Source organism: Pseudorca crassidens, chromosome 20 (genome assembly GCF_039906515.1).
Source record: "Pseudorca crassidens isolate mPseCra1 chromosome 20, mPseCra1.hap1, whole genome shotgun sequence".
Taxonomy (NCBI): Eukaryota; Metazoa; Chordata; class Mammalia; order Artiodactyla; family Delphinidae; genus Pseudorca; species Pseudorca crassidens.
Window position 1 is genome coordinate 38,407,287 of NC_090315.1, and position 16,879 is coordinate 38,424,165.

Sequence of the window (16,879 nt, forward strand, 5' to 3'; positions counted from 1 at the left end):
AGAGTAATCTAGGAGTGTCATTTAGGGTAGGTACCCAACTGCAAATAGACACAGTTTCTCAAAAAATTATTGCTACATTCTCTGTCTTCACTTCTAAATACCCATTTGTAAATCATTTTTTCCTATTTAAAAAAATTTTAAAAGTAGATATTTCTTCTGATTGAATAAAAAATTGTTTTATGAAAAAGCCAGTTATTTTCTTTAGCTATCCCAATCAGCATGTGATTTGCTGAATGTTTTACCATAAATTATAATAATCACCATCTCAAGCAACCAAAATGAAATTTTTGGTAATTGTTGTGTCCCAAAAGATTACATTTTAGAGAACTTAACATTTTCCCCACTTTCATCCTGTATCTGCAACTGAGCTTACTGCAATTAAGGATATGGGTCAAACAATGAAAAGTACTAATGAGGAAAAAGAAGAAAGTCTTGTCCTATTTTGGGCTGTGTTGATTGTATTCCCTAATTGCAGTTCCTTAAAGCTTCCCTTAAGTATTTCCACTAAAAATCTCCATTGCAGTCTACAGTTGATTCTGTCAACATTATTTTTCCCAAACTTAGTCTCTGGATCATTGTAATTTTGTGGAAGTGAAAAATTATGGGTCCTCAATTTGTTTTTTAAAAATTTAAAAATATATTTCAGAGGTATGGTGAGTTGTGAAAATCATGGGCTTTGGACTATAAAAACACCTTGTTTAATTTATAATTCTGCCTTTGATATTCATGATCTTGGTAAACTAACCGAACCTCTTCAATTTTATAAGATAAAATTCTAAGACGTGATTGCTATTGCCTCTTCAGGGAGAAAGTATGACTAATTAAAATGTGTTCAATTTTGAATCCACTATTTTGAAAGTGTGTTGTGGACACTGCATATGTATCTCAAGTGAGTCTTAACAATTTATTTAATATATAAACACCAACTGAATTATAAATGAAAACTATGATCACTGGTTATATATCATTGTTTCAAAGAAACTAGGTGGAATAATTATTGACTACATAAAATCGGGAGTATTGTTATTCAGTCCCAAACATGAAGTCAACAGAAGAGGAAAACAAAATTCAATTCTTGTTCTTATGTTGTACATCCCAAAATATTCAGATAATTACATTACCTCAATATTGAAATACATTTGTACATTTATTTTATAGTTTGCTCCTCTTCCGACATTTTTTTTAAATTATATCATTTTTCACAAAACATTATGGTAGCTTACCAAAATAATATTTTCTTGAAAAAATAATATAATTATGACAAAAGGAAGGAAATATAGCAAGGGTAGACTCCAGAGTTGAACTTTCTGATGTCAGATCCCTCCTTTACATCTCACTACCTTCATAATCTGGGCAAGAGTTATAATTACTCTAAACCTCAGTTTCCTAGTTTGTAAAATGTGAGCCAGAGCATGTAATTCATAGAGTATTAGAATATTAAATGAGTTATTGCATGTAACATGATTAACACAGAGCATGGTAAACTATTATCAGTTTGATAAATGTTACTTCTTATTATTAATGCTGAGGTAAGGAAGGTTCAAATGCAAACCTATAGCCTGGTTATAGCAATTTTTTGAGGTACTAAAGGTAACCCAGAATTTGTTTCCCAGCTTCTTAGTTATCAATATCACAGGAAAGCATTTTTTCCAATTCCGTTAGGAGCCTATAATTTCTATTAGAAGAGAAAAACTCTTTCTGCCACTTATCTCTCAAAATTTTTTTCTCAAGTAATGCTTCTTCAGGGAGCAAAGAAAGTAATGCAGAAGTTAATATGTTTGGCAACAACTCTCTGGTAAATTCCAAAGGAGATTTTCTAGCACTCATTGCTGCTGGAAGTGGGTCGTATGCCACTATATCAGATCACAATTTAGTGAAATTGCTGCTGGAAGTGGGTTGTATGACACTATATCAGATCATAATGTAGTGAAAGCCATTCAACAGAGTGTATATAGTTTATAATGAGCCAGTGTATTCTATAAGATTAAGTATGTATACATATATATTAGGCAGTGTGCAGGTTCTCAAATTTTAAGGTGTATCAGAGTCACCTGCAATGCTTATTCTGCAGATTTCCAGGACAAGGCATCAGTGATTCTGATTCATTATTTTTACAGGTGGGCCTAGGAATCTACAGGTCAAATAAGACCCTGGGCGATTCTGATGCATGTCGTCCAAGAAACAATTGCTGTTTTAAATGTATATATCTGTTTTCTACATAAAACCCTAGACATGTTAGATAGTCTGGACCAAAATTAATTCAAATAAACTTAAGTTTTAAAACCCTATAAAGCATGTCATCCTCTTGAAATGCCATATCGAACCATACGATATTAAAGGCCCTCAGGTGTTCTTCACTAGAGAAATAAATGTATCCTTATTTAACTCAATGTTCCCCAAATGTATTTGTCCACAAAGTCATTTTAGCAACTAAAAATTATTAATGCATGTTGAGACTACTGCATCTTATAAGAACTAGGCTGATTAGCAAAATAGGCTTTCAAATGGCCCAGTCACTCCTACATGCTTTGGTTTTGAGAGTTGGGAAAAACCTGAGAACTTAAGGGAACCAAATTCAGGAATCCCAAAGTTGTTTGCATGGAGCCATTAGTTTAGGGGCTGGACCCAGACCTATCGCAGCTGAGAGAACTAGATGCATTTGGGTTTGAGTTTTTGTCACACACTGAAATGTAAGTCACACATCAAAACTGAAGCAGAGTTAGGTAAACTGCATTATTTTGCTTCTAAAAATTAGATCTTATGTTCCAGCTCAGGTCTGTCTGTGTTGGTGCCAGTTGTGCTCATTTTTCGCCAGATTATGAATTGTTGAACTGCCTGGTGAGTCTCAAAAATTACCACTAAACATGACTTACAAAACAAAAAAATTTACCGCTCTTGAAGGGCAACAGTACTTACCTCAACCAAGCTGAAACCACTAGGTGGCATTTAGGGGGCTCCGAGGAGCTCTGGTTCTTTATGTCTCAGTGCAAAAAGAATTCAGAGAGAGGCAGAGTGATAGATAAGAAGTGATTTATTAGAGTAGGATCCTCGTGAGGCTTACAGTCGGGCAGATGCCGCTTCCTGAGAACGTAGTGAGCTACTGTTTTATAATCAAAGGAAAAGTGGGGAGGGGGAGAAGACCACCTTTTTCTCATTCTTGAGTAGACATCAGGCTTCCATCATCCATTCCTCCTCCACATCAGGCGGGGGAGTTTTCTTGTCCCTGCATGGTCAAGCTGGGATTGTCATGGCGCGATGAAAATGAACCAAAAGGCGGTAACGCATGCTAAAATGGTAAATCATCTCAGGTTCTAGTGTAATGTCACCTTTTCCTTATTTTTTTGCTTTTAGTGCACACAGAGGAGCATGTCCTCCCCGTGCCCATCACTGGGCAGGATGTACGTCTCATGCCACCATCGTTTTACTGTTTGGGGGCATGTCTCACGCCTCTGTTGCATGGTTTTGTTACTAAGCAAGCCTGCTTGGCTTTGTGATTAAGGAAACCTGCTTTGTTGAGTGATCATTAACTTACAGGGGTCTCCCATACTTTTTTCTCTACTTATGACCCCCTAGTAGTATTAACTAATTACCTACTTTGTCCCTTTACTCTGCCCCTATCAAAGCTATATTGTTTGTTATACTCAGGCTATAGTCAGTTTTTTCCAAAAGCAGTGCTTTTACTCTGGTGGACATCTCACCAATTCATAATTTTCATGTAGGAAAAGTGGAAAGTAATGGAAGCACGCGGATATCAATTATTCCACCTAATAGGTGTGTGTCCTTTCCTTAAAAAACTTTCTTTTTAGAAGGAATTTTTTCAGCTTTCATTTTTTCAGATGAATAAATAAAATATAGAAAGTGTAAGTAACTTGACAAAGATCATACAAATAAGTAGAAGGCCTCTGACTGGATTTATGACCTACTCTTATCTTGTGATGATATTTGCATTATAGAATGTTGTTCTCAATTATGCTGTAGAATTTTTCTGGAAAAAATAGTATTCAGTAATCATGTCACCCTGATACAGGTAAAGTTTATGTAGATTGTGTAAGCCTAATATAATAAGAAAATACTCTCCTTTGGAGAAGAAATTACTGAGTCACTAATTTAAAATTTTATGATCTGGTACCAGAGGTATAATAACACTGAAATTTTCAGGCTAAAGAAAAATTATGAGGGCAATAATTGTGTCATTTTCAAGATAGTAGGCTATTTCAAAAGCCCCAAGCCACATGTTCTTTACCTTTGATCATATAAATGTGAAAACAAGTTTTATCCTGTTATGCACCATCATAACTACTCTCTCTCTCTCAAGCCTTCTTTCCCTCTTCTCTCTGACCTCCTCTTTTTATTTTAGAAGCTAAGCATTCAGTGCCATTTAACATTTTATAAACAGGCCTCTATGTTTCTGTTTCATGTGTCTTTCTGCCACCATCCAACTTCTCTACTCTTTAAACTAGATGCATTAGTTGTAGGTAGGTTAATTTGGGGGCAATAGCAATGTGACAATAGCCCATCTCTAAATGTATTAAATAACAAAGAGATGTATTATTTTATAATAAGAAGTCTGGAAGTAGTCAGGATCTAGAGTTGGTTAAAATATGTTGATTCAATGGATACTATCAAGGGTTCAGGTTCCTACCCCTTTCCTAGGGAGAATATAGTGAGGATAGCAAAGTTTTATCAAGGTCCCAGTTACAAGTGTGATGGGCCACAAATTAGGAACTATTCCTTCCTGAAAATTACGTTTAAGGAATAAGGAAAACCTTTCCCTGAAGCTTCTTTTTTTGTTGTTTTTTTGTTTTTATGTTTTTTGCGATACACGAGCCTCTCACTATTGTGGCCTCTCCCATTGCGAGCACAGGCTCCGGACGCGCAGGCTCAGTGGCCATGGCTCACGGGCCCAGCCGCTCCGCGGCATGTGGGATCTTCCTGGACCGGGGCACGAACCCGTCCCCTGCATCGGCAGGCGGACTCTCAACCACTGCGCCACCAGGGAAGCCCCCTGAAGCTTCTTTAGATACTTCTCAATCATGGCTAATTGTCCAGAATCATGTTACATGTCAGGACTTAAACCTACCATTGATAATGGGAATGGCCCCATCCTGATTGGCTTTAGACAAATTCTAATAACCTGAAGCTGGGACTGTGGCTGAAACTGCCTCCCCTGAAGAACTTGATTATGGATAATTGAATCAACTGTAGCTCTTTAAACAAGAAAGGGGGTGGGATCGTATGGGGAGTGCAGATTGCTCTCTTGATGAGGAACCAAACTTCTTTGCCACCGAATTCTATAAAATTAAGATGTTAAATTTTCTGTGAAGTCTTCTCTAGTCAGACCAGGCAAGGTTAATGATGTCCTTTTCTGCACTATATCTGAACTTTGTATGTACCTTTACTGTTGTAATTATCCTATTGCATTGGACAGAATAAAATTAAATTGCAGTCTCTCCTACCAGTAGGGAACTCCTATGGCAAAAGAAATATTTTATTCATCTTCATACCCATAGCACCCAACACTGACTGGCACATAATTGGTTCTCAATGAATGTTTATCAAGTATAATTGGAAAGTAAATTCTATTCATAAATGTAATCGTTTCTAAATTCAATACATCATTTATGATAACATTTTAAAAGAAAAATTCACTTTGCTCATAAAAAACAGCCACTGCTATGCAAACACAAATGTCAGTTAAGAAGAAATTACAGCTACATAGAAAAACACTAACTACAAAATAAGAAGAGAAAATAAGGATATAGATTTGAACCTATGGTGAATAGATGAGTAGATATATTGTAAAACAAGTATAGCAAAATATTAATCATAGAATCAAAGTGGTAGGTATACATGGGTTCACTATAAAATTCTTCCAACTTTTCTATATGTTTGAAATTTTTCATAAGAAATCTTGGAAAATAAAATATTTGAGACTGTTCCTTGGTTATAATTGTATTAACTAGTTTGGGACCATGTGCATATAAAACAAGAAAATGTCGAAAAAATAAACAATTGATTAGTCAGGATGATGAGATCATGGGGCTCTATTTTTTTCTTTCCTTTTTATGATTGTTACCATGTACTTTGGGTGAGTCAATTTTATATTGCAAAAAAGAAGCCACATTGAGTGCTGTTAATAATGGAGTCTGGAAATATAGAATATTTTTGGTTAAAAACTAATTTATGCAAAGGAAACTATGTTTAAGAAAGTATATTTAGCAATAAATAACAGTTTAACACATTAATTAATCATATAGAGAAACATCAAATTACTTTTATAAACCAAGACCCAATATCTGAATTTAATCATTTTTATAATAAAAAGTCACAAATACAAGAAAATGTAGAAACAAAATGGAAGTAGAAGATACCTATCATTTCCAGTGTTTTCTTTCTCCTAATTCAGTTTTTGTTCTATAAAACGCTCAAACTATATTAGTTTAATAAACAGTTATTGATCATGTAGTGTATTCTAGACGCTGTGCCCTTCAAACTTTGAATCGTCCGTCTGCAGGTAACCAAGGGAAGAATGAAATTATTCAGTAAGGCTTAGCAGTGTAAAGTTTCCTCTGTCTATTATTATTTTTTTGTCTCTTCTAATATGAGACTGACATCCAGCCAGTATGAATTCTATTTAATTCTCTCCGGTCTATTTATTCACTGATGGCACATATAACTTTGCACCTAAGAGCCAAGTATAGAATTTACCGACACCTGCAAAGCAGATGTGTCCAGCTAATGGAGTCTCCCTTCTGCTGACCATGACCTCTCCAGTAGGAAGGGCACATTTCTGCAGCTGAGACTCACCTCCAAGGTGAAAAAAAAAGCCGCTTCTAGTAGAAGAAATGAGATTGATAAGGGAGACATGATCCCACCATAAAATTAGTGCCACAATTACAGATTAATGACAGTGATGTAGGATTTCGTTTACTGACGGAACATCGCAGAGGGGAGATTCACTTTAATCATGCCTGTTCCTAAATGTGAAGAAAATCCTTTCCATTTTGTCTTACAATTTAAGTGTTTTTTTTCCTCTTGCATGTATGTGGGTTTTATTCTTTGTGTTTGTAATTATAAATATGAATATATAAAAATACATGTGCAAGTATATATGGTGGGAGAGAGCAAGAAGCTGCTGCTGCTAATGATGATGATGATTGTATTAGCTTCCTGTTGCTGCTGTAACAGAATACCACAAACTTAATGGTTTAAAACAACACAAATTAATTATCTTACAGTTATGGATATCAGAAGGAACAAAAGGTTCTCAGGCTAAAATCATGTGTTAGAAGGGCTGTGTTCTTTCTGGAGGCTCTAGAGGAAAATCCCTGTTGCACTGTTGGTGGGAATGTAAATTGATACAGCCACTATGGAGAACAGTATGGAAGTTCCTTGAAAAACTAAAGATAGAAATACCATGTGACCCAGCAATCCCACTACTGGGCATATACCCAGAGAAAACCATAATTCAAAAAGACACATGCACCCCAATGTTCATTGCAGCACTCTTCACAATAGCCAGGACATGGAAACAACCTAAATGTCCATCAACAGAGGAATGGATAAAGAAGATGTGGTACATATATACAATGGAATATTACTCAGCCATAAAAAGAAACAAAATTGGGTCATTTGTAGAGACGTGGATGGACCTAGAGTCTGTCATACAGAGTGAAGTAAGTCAGAAAGAGAAAAACAAGTATCTTATATTAACACATATATGTGGAATCTGAAAAAATTGGTATAGATGATCTTATTTACAAAGCAGAAATAGAGACACACACATAGAGAACAAACGTATGGATACCAAGGGGGAAAGGGAGGTGTGGGATGAATTGGGAGATTGGGATTGACAAATATACACTATTGATAACATGTATAAAATAGATAATTAATGAGAACCGACTGTATAGCACAGGGAACTCAGTGCTCTGTGGTGACCTAAATGGGGAGGAAATCCAAAAAAGAGGGGATATATGTATACGTATAGCTGATTCACTTTGCTATACAGTAGAAACTAACACAATATTGTAAAGCAACTATACGCCAATAAAAGTAAAAAATTAAAAAAAGGAAAATCCTTTTTCCTACCTTTGTCAGCTTCTAGAGGCTGCCCACCTCCCTTAGTTCATGGACTCTTTCCATCTCCAAAGACAACAAAGTTGTCTCACTGAGTCTCTCTCACACTATATCACTCTGAGCTTACCCTTCTGACTCCCTCTACCACATTTGAAAACCATTGTGGGGACTTCCCTTGTGGTGCAGTGGTTAAGAATCTGCCTGCCAATGCAGGGGACACAGGTTCAATCCCTGGTCCAGGAAGATCCCACATACTGCGGAGCAATTATGCCCGTGTGCTGCAACTACTGAGCCCGCGGGCCTAGAGCCCGTGCTCCTCAAAAAGTGAAGCCACCGCAAGGAGAAGCCCGAGCACCACAACTAGAGAAAAAGCCTTTGCACAGCAATGAAGACCCAATGCAGCCAAAAATAAATAAATAAAATAATTTTTTTAAAAAATGTGATTATACGGAGACCACCAGATAATCCAGGATAATCTTTTTATTTAACGTCAGCTGATTACCAACCTAATTTCCCCCTTGCTGTGTAATATATTCACAGGTTTCAGGGATTAGGGACATGGACATGGAGGGGACGGTTATTCTCCCTACCACAATGATCGACACAGACTATTTGTTTATATCTTACTTTTCTTGCTTTCTCTCCAGGGAATGGGATTTGCTGAACACTGATTATGTACCAGGCACTTTACTGAAGAGTGGACCCATTGTCACTTGTTCACAGTATTTTTCTCATGATGAACAATTTTAAAATATCACTTCACCTTTAAGAGATAAGGATACTCAGATCCTGAGGACTCAGATATTTACAGTGAGGGATGATGATTTTTATCTAAATCTCTCTAACTATAAAGCCATCCCCCTATGCTTGAATCACTGCACTATAACCCATCAACCTAGAGAAAAAAAAAACTGATTTCTCAAACCATTTGAACTCTAAGATTTGAAGAAAATAAGGAAAACAATGCCAAAAATTCTGAACATCCTTAACAGTCATAGGAGAAATAAAATCCTTGGAAGACACTTATATGAAAAAGGCAATCTGATTAGCAGATAGCCAAGTTTTAAATGCCCTTTGTCTCATTAAATGCTGCTGGCAGGAGAAGACTGCGGCAACTGAGCTAGTTATCTCAATTATTAATTTACTAATTCATTCAACAATATTTATTAAGCCTAAACTATATGTCAAACAGAACATCAGTTGTGTGCACAGAACTGTCCTGGTTTCTGTGATTGCATTGGAAAATAAAAATAATCAAATAGCTAAATAAATACTAACTTGTGACCCTGGTAAAAGGGCTATAAAAAAGCACAATATGAGAGCACAATGAGGTGGGGGTTAATTGAGTTGTAGGGGCTGGTGAAAGAAGACATTACTGAAGTGAAATTAGAAGGCTAGTAGGAGTTAACCAGGCTAAGATGGGTGGGTAGAGCTTTCCACTTGAGAGAACAGAGTGGGAAAAAGGCCCTGGAGGGTGAGGGAATTTGAGATTCTCAATCTAGAAGACCAGTGTGGATGGAGGATGTGAGGAAGGGGAAAGCAATAGTGAGCTGGGAAGGGGAGGCACATGTGTGCCATGAAGGGTAACCACCATTCTCTTTCTAGAGAACAAAACTTCAGCACAGGCAGGTTTGTACTCAGCACAAAGGTGTTTAAAGCAGGAGGGCAATGGGCTTCTCATCATAAGACAAAACAGTTGAGAAGGTCTAGGCTGCTCTCTGTGCCAGATGAGACCCATCCTTTCATTGGGAACCGTATGGCACACCAGGTTCAGAGCAAGCTTCTCATCATTTCAGATTATTTTATTAAGTTAGATCTTGAAAACAAGTATTCCATCGGAAGATGCTGAGCTCAATGTTTGACATCATTGCTCCCCAGGGAGAGCAGACCTCCAGGGGCATCGGAAGAGGCCATATTAATCACTTAGGTAATTTACAGCTGTTGTAAAGTATAGGAACCCCAGAGCCTTATGGAGTTAGCTTTCACCACATTTAAAGAGGGAAATGATGGTAATTAAGAATGGCATTTCTAATTAGTGAGAGGTTAATTAGTGAGAGGCTGGAAGGACTGAGGAGCCCAGTTCTCCCATTTCCCAATCCACAGCTCCCTTGCAACTGACTGCAGAGCTCTCTACTTTTCTCTTGACTACAGAGTCGCTAGGGAACTTGAGGCAAGTTTCTTCAGTATGTTAGGATGCAAAGTAAATTTGATAAAGAGAGTAGCTGAAATAGTTTTAGAATCTGTCTCAGCATTTGGTATGAAAAAGATATAAGAATATGAGTGAGCTATATGGACAACTCTGGTTCAACATGTTTGCAAGACCCAGCAAAGTAAGAGAAATAGGCTTCTTAGGATCTAAAATTGCCAATGCACTTTATTCCTATAAGAACTTTCCAGCCTCTCTCAGAGCCTGTTTATTCTTATTTTACAGACAGCAACATGAAAGTAAGTTGACACTCAATTAGCAAGGGAAATAAATGACTAGCAGCAAATATTCTGACAATAGAAGTGAAAGTTGAAAGACAATAATTAAGAATAAACACAAAAAAATCAAAACAAAATAATATTTTTAAAAAAGAAAACAACAAAGAAACAATTAAATTAGAGTGAGAGCCTATCTCTGTTCCAATAGGCACTACATACTTGGTGGCTTGAAACAACACAAATGTATTATCTTATAGTTTTGTAGGTCAGAAGCCCAAAACCCAGTGAGTTTTATAAGGCTAAAATCAAGGGGCAGCAGATCTGTTCTCTTTTTTGTATTCTCTAAGGGAAAGACTGTTTCCTTGCTTTTTCCTGCTTCGAAAGGTCCTCTATCCTCCTTAGCTCCTGAACACCTTCATCTTCAAAGCCAGCATCTCTCTGACCTTACTTCTTTAATCATATCTCCCTCTGATTATAGCCTGTGGAAGATTTTTGTGCTTTTAAGGATTCTTGAGTAGGTTGGGCTCACTTGGACCATCTAAGGTACTCTCCCATCTCAATGTCCTTAACGTTAATTACGTTACAGAGTAACAGTTTCATAGTTTCTGCCATGCAAAGTAACAGTTTCATAGGTTCTAGGGATTAGGACTGAGGCATCTTAAGGGGCTATGGTTTTGCTTTCTACAGTTAGGGTGGGTTTGCCAGTTAGAGTGTTCATCCACAAGTAATCGCATACTAGGAAAACAATGAATGAATCCACAAAGACAGCGAATTTACCATAAACCAAGGAGTCAGGTGAATCCAAATTGATGTAGTGGCTTAATGTTGCTATCAAGGACATGGGTCCGTCTATCGTGTTACTGAGCCATGCTCAATTGTGACTGTCATACTTAGGCTCTTTCCCTAGGAATCACAAGGATGCTGCCTCACCTACAACACCACATTCTCAGATAAATATATTCAAACAGGAAGAAAGGAGAAGAGGCTTCATAAGTGGTCTTTTCTCGTGCATGTGTTTTTTGATCAAGCTTAAAGTAAAATCTGTTTCAGAAATCCCCACAGAAGACATTACCTATCTTATACTGACCCAAACTGTATCGTTAAGCCAAAACTATCTGCGAGGAAGAGTACAGGAGACTAAGATTGCCGTGTTATACCAATCATGATTCATACCTACCTTCTGAGAATGTTTTTCTAATCGGTGTCTGATTCACATCAATTTCTGTTGGCAAGAAATAAGGAGGGTAACGACTGTTAAGTGGGCAGCCAGCAGCATCTGCCACAAGGTCATATTGTGTATTAGACCCTATACTTTTCAAGATTACTAGGGCAGCAACGAGACTATGTCTAGCTCACGTAGTATCAGTTACTATGCGAGACGCAGGCATTCACTGAACAATTAATGCAATTCTAATTCGCCCACTAACATGGTGTCCTATTGTTCTGGAAGACTTAGCTGCAATAACATAAAACATTCCAGCATAATGTTTTGTCATGTGAAATAGGATAATGCCATGTGCTACAATAATAATTATTATAAAACTTATTAAACTATTTAATCATGTAGATATACACATATATATATAGATGATGCACTGATACATACTTTTCACCTTGCCCTCAGTAGTCCAATAAATATCTCCATTTCTTATATAACTAGTGCTCATATAATTGAACTAAAGCTTGAAATAAAAACTGATATATTCACTACATCTTAAAAGACTCTTAAATTTTCTTAGGTATTATAGAAGATCTAGTTGTATCTACTGTGCTAAGTTAGTGAATTCTAGGCATTCTAGAGGGAGAAAGCCTAGAATAGTTCTGAACAACTGTGCAATCACAATGCCAGGCTCCAAGCCTTAGACCCACCATCTAACTCTCAGCATCAGCAAGCTGTTGCAGCGCTCTGAGCCATCGTTTTTCAGCTATAAACTGGGAATAATCATAACACTTAGTCTCATTTTATGCTGATTAAATGAAATAAACCTAAATGCTCTTAGCAGAACATTTTTTTAAAGTAGGATCTCACTATGTGTTAGTTGTATTTCGTAGAGTATAAAACAATTGCAATTACAACATGATCACCAATGAGTGCTGAGAGGCAAGAAACAGTACAGTAAAGTGATGATGAGTAAAACCTTGAGGTTAGATAGCTATAGATTCCATCACCCCCTTGGCTACTTACTTTATTTTTTGTCTTTTTTTTTTTAGTTATTACCTATTTTAAAAAAAATTTTATTGGAGTATAGTTGATTTATGAATCTGTGTTAGTTTCAGGTGTACAGCAAAGTGAATCATTTATACATGTACATATATCCACTCTGTTTTAGATTCTTTTTCCATATAGACCATTACAGAGTATTGAGTAGAGTTCACTGTTCTATACAGTAGGTCCTTATCAGTTATCTATTTTATATATAGTCCACTCGGCAACTTTACTAACTCAGTAGCCTTCGTTAGTTTACTCAGATTTACAAAGCCTCAGTTTTCATATTTATAGAATGGGTATAATAGCCATACCTAGTTAATAAGATTATTCTTAATATTAAATTGAGTCCTTTTATGTGGTATGCTTAATTAAAACAATGCTTAATATAGAAAAATCACTCAGTAAGTATTAGACACTATTACTTATACTAATGAAAGATAGAAATTAAAGAGAATATTTCATTGGGGAAAATAATCAGTATGTTCTCCTCCAGGTCAAGTGAGGGGGTCTTCTGAGAATTACTTAGAGAGCTGGAATTGGGAGGCAAGTTATGCCATCTCAAATATCTGTGAAAATATGCTAAAGGAGAGAAGATAAAACACTAAGTCATAGTAGTAGTAGTAGTAGTAGTACAAAGATGGGGTCCATTGCGAGTGAACTCCACTACAAACCTTGCTTCGCTGTAGTGGGTTTTGTATGAGCCAGACTGGCTCATCTTGAAATGGACCCAGACCAAGATGAAAAGCAAGGTAACCAAGCACAGGGGGTCTATATGTGTGATTAATGAGGAGTCGTCTAAGGAACTGCAGTTGGGGTTCTACATAGGGGCTAGAGGAATACTAAAAAACCCCCAAAATGATTTACCTTAAAGAAAACCAGTGTTTGGATATTTGCCAAATTAAGAAGTTTCCTTCTCCAGATCTCAGCTGTAGCCTAGAAGTATTCAGCTGCTTGAAAGTAGAAATAGGAAAAGGGGGTTGAAGAGAAAAAAAAAGGTGAAAAAACAGTTTAACAACAACAAAAAAAGATGGAAAGAAAAAGAAAACAAAAAATATATCATGCTATTCTTAACCTCCTCCCCCGTTGGCAGACTCTGGATTTGGGGATAGATTTGAAAAAGTAGAAAAAATAAGTTGGCAATTAAAATTCATATTATGAAATCTTGGTTTTTAAAAACTCTGTGGGTAAAAAATTCATTTTTAAAGTATTGAATATGCCAACACTGAGTAGGTGAACAACGTATGTTGATAAAACGCATATTTGGGCATCCTTGGTCTGCCACGTTGCAGCATCTGAATTAATATTTTAGGTTCTGTTTGACTTTCAGTGCTGAGGTACTCAGACTTGCTTTGTTTGAAAACTCTTTGTTGAACCAGTGACTTTCTGACAGTGGGAGACTCTAATGCTGAAAAACAGAAGAGAAGGGCACGAGGGTTATGCTACCCTCTCTGCTATATTATCTTAGGTATTCTGAAATATCCTCCAATTTGAAAAGCAGTCCTAAAATTTAATAGGTAGTAGAACTATTTGCTTGATTTATCTTTTAAAAGTTGCAGTGGCATTTTTACTCTTTTACAGAAGCATTTCACTTTGCCCTTGGGTGCCAACACAATGTATCCTTTAGATATATAAAGTTGATGAACTGGTTGAGTAGAACATTTCTTTCTCCATAAAACAATTACTATTATATTAACCACTTAAGCCTCCAGGCAAGTAACAGATCTTCATTTCTTTATTAATGTGGGGCTTCCCTGTGGCAGGTGGATGTCAACTATCAAACATTCAATGTAAACAAACTTCTTGTTGATAGGGAAGTCAGTTGCCCAGTGATGGTATCATTCCTCCATTTCTCTCTTTGGGCTACTTTGAAACAGAGGGTGATTTCACTTTGCAAGGGGAGAAACAAGTAAGAACATTTGCAACAGTAATAAACTTCTCCTGATGTTACCACAGCACCGATGGGAAAGTTAAAAGGATGCTGACTTAGGAATCAGTTAATTTCGAATTTGAATACTGCATTTGGTATTGAAGAGCTGTGTCACTTTTGGCACTTGTCTTCTGTCAGTTTGAAGCTATGCGTTTATATGAGGGTAATTACCCCCCAAAATGGTAGCCCGGGTTTAGTCACTGGCACGTGTTAGGTTTATAATGAATTTGTGAGTTCCTTTGCCTTTATGTTTAACTTTCATTGTCTCAAAACAGAGGCAACGCATACAAAAAGTTTAAAAAATATTAAAAGAGAATAAGCTGCAATTTTAAAACACTCTTTCAAAGATGAGGTTCCTTATTGCTGCTTCTCCATTGCCATGGCCCCTTTATTCTTAAAAAGTTCAAAAACTATTTACTGATCTGGTAGTTGGGGAGCATCACAGCATGGCAGGATAAACATGAGCTTTGTGTTTGTGTTCAGCTATCCAAGCAGGAGCACGTAACTTTGTGTTTGAATTCATGGTGTCTTGATTTATAGTATTAAAATAAATATACCAAATACTTTTTTCTATGAGGATGAAATAAAATAATAAGAACAAGGTGGCTACAGAAGAAGCGCTTAGTGATAATAATAACTTGCATTTATTAAATGCTAGGTAATGTGCTAAAAGTTGTGGGCATTATAAATGAGGATTCATTTTGGTATCTGACAATTAGGAGTTTAAGGTAAAGTAAGAAGATCAAGGTAAACAGTTACAGTACAGAGAACTGAAGCTTTGGCTTCACAGTGACTCTGTTTACTTACACTGTCCATTTGATCCCTGACTTACCTGAGTCACCAGTTCCTCAGCAATCAAAGAGGATGATAGAAATCCACTGATTGGTAGACAAAAATATTGAACTGGATTTAATAGCAGATATTCAATATGTGCATTTTATTTAAACGATTGCTAATAATATATGTTAATTATTCCATATATTCATGGCATAATGTCACAACTCTTACTTTTCCATTAAGTTGAACCCCTAATCACTTATAAGAAGGAAATTCAGTTTACTTCTCTTGAGAGTCCTCTCCTTTAAACTGTCCCCAGACATTCTAGATTTGCTGTGTTCAAAGTTGGATTCCATTCTCTTTCAACAGCAGGTTAGAGAGAAAGCCCAAGTCTGTTCAGTTAATTACTGTCAACATTGTTTGCTATTACACAGGGTCACAATTAAATGATGGTCCTGCACACTCTGATAGATGATGCGTATCTATTTACTGGCCCAGATCCCTGTGCAGACCATGATGAATTCCCAAGAGGAAATGATAGCATGCTCTCACTACTGGCTCGTGCCAAATGCATCCCAAGACACTTGGCACGCCAAGGTTATAGCTCTTGGCAACGCATTTTTTGTTATTATTTATATAAATAGCAACCTTCCAGAACCACCGGGTCAAGGCAAGAGCTTCTGTCTCATCCTGTTCTTTTCTAGTGACTTTCTCTTTCCAAGAAATAAGAGAGATATTCAAAACTCAACATAATTTCCTATACTCTCTTCCTAAAGAAAGGTACCTTACTTGCTTTAGTTCTGTCTAAATAGGGAAGAAAAGAAAAGAAAGCAATACAAAGAAAAAATAACCATTTTAGTTGACATATTGACATATGCTGTCTACTGCTATGTGAATGAGAAACTGTCATTTTAAGCAACCCACTGAAGTGCACCTGGCTTAACCTTTGCTTTGTCAGTCACTCTATGAAATGGGAAAGCATTACAATACACTCATCATGTCAAAAACCATGGTCATCTACCACCTCAAAGAATGGAGGCCAGCACAAGAGGACTGTGAATTTTTCTGAAGACAGTGTTGCTCAGTAATAAGCAATGTGTGCTTTCTAGGCACATCTGTTGTTGAAGCCAGCTCTACTAAGTCAATCACTGGGTGAATCAGATGGAGAAATAAAGCCATGTCCTGCATCCACGGTCTAGAGATCAAATTATACCCTATCTTCACTGGAGAACTGATGAAAAGTTCTAAGCTGGGAAAGTACCTGACAGGATTTGTGCTTGAAAGCTCACTCTGGAAGTTGAATAGAAAACAACAGCTTAGTTAAGAGGCCCTTTCAGCTTGACATCAGAAAAGCTATGGCTAAATAGAGAAATCTCCTGTTTCTATATAGGACACTACAGAAACCTGAAATAATTTGGGGGAAAAAGTGAATTGTCTATAACCTTAAATAATGTAACCAAAAT